At 52.4% G+C, this 706-nt stretch overlaps 1 protein-coding gene across 1 annotated transcript in view; it reads left to right on the top strand.

The window, feature by feature from the left end:
- The window catches only part of VOLCADRAFT_105188 (uncharacterized protein), a gene marked incomplete at its 5' end in the record, with an annotated part of 4,641 nt that extends 3,976 nt beyond the window's left edge, over window positions 1–665 (top strand). Inside the window, 3 exons of the mRNA XM_002951714.1 lie at window positions 97–286; window positions 410–526; window positions 625–665. The remainder of the gene's footprint in view (window positions 1–96; window positions 287–409; window positions 527–624) is intronic.
- Window positions 666–706: the final 41 nt, after the last annotated feature.

The raw sequence follows: 706 nt of genomic DNA, 5'->3' as shown, positions 1-706 counted from the left end.
GCGTGCATGGTATAGCGTGTGGCGAGTTTGGCTTGCGACATGGATCCCATAGCGGCTGTTGATGCGAAGATCGACAATGTTGCGGAACAAATACAGGCCCTTGATGCAGCGATAGCGGCTTGCATAGATAAGGATGAATTAGCCTACCTACGGCAGGAAAAGTTGTTCCTGCTTGAGAAGGATTTGCTCCTGCAAAAGGAGAAGTTGAAGCTGCTTGACGAGAAGGAGCAGCTGCGTAAGAAGGAAGAACAAATTCGCGAGGAAAAGATTATTTTACTTCGCAAAGGTGAGTTGCTTCAGCGCATATGATAGAGGCAACGTGTAGCTGTTCTCTAGTTCATTTCCACCACCTGCTCATAACATCTTCGACTAGTGCGCCTGCGCTTACTGGTTCCTTCCCTCGACACAGATGCGGATGCGACGCGGGCTCACAAGTCCAAGTCCTTCTCGTCAGTGGCCTTGACGGAGGCTGAGCAGGTTTTGCGCACCATCGGCATCAGGCCGTGTGATGGCAGTCGCTTGGCAAGTGCGGAACTGAAGGTTCCCCCTGGCACGGCCCACTGCTATGTATTCGACATAACACCGTACCGGTCTGAGAATGAAGCTACGCCGCCGCTCCTGCAGCACCACCAGGAGCAGCTGGAGCGCCTGGGAGTAAAATTTGATGTTGAAGGCGGCTTCCAAATGTTTGATGTGCACAATCGCA

Source organism: Volvox carteri (assembly GCF_000143455.1).
Source record: "Volvox carteri f. nagariensis unplaced genomic scaffold VOLCAscaffold_25, whole genome shotgun sequence".
In the NCBI taxonomy this organism is placed as follows: Eukaryota; Viridiplantae; Chlorophyta; class Chlorophyceae; order Chlamydomonadales; family Volvocaceae; genus Volvox; species Volvox carteri.
Note: the sequence above shows the minus strand (reverse complement) of the source record. Positions and strands in the feature narration are given on the sequence as shown.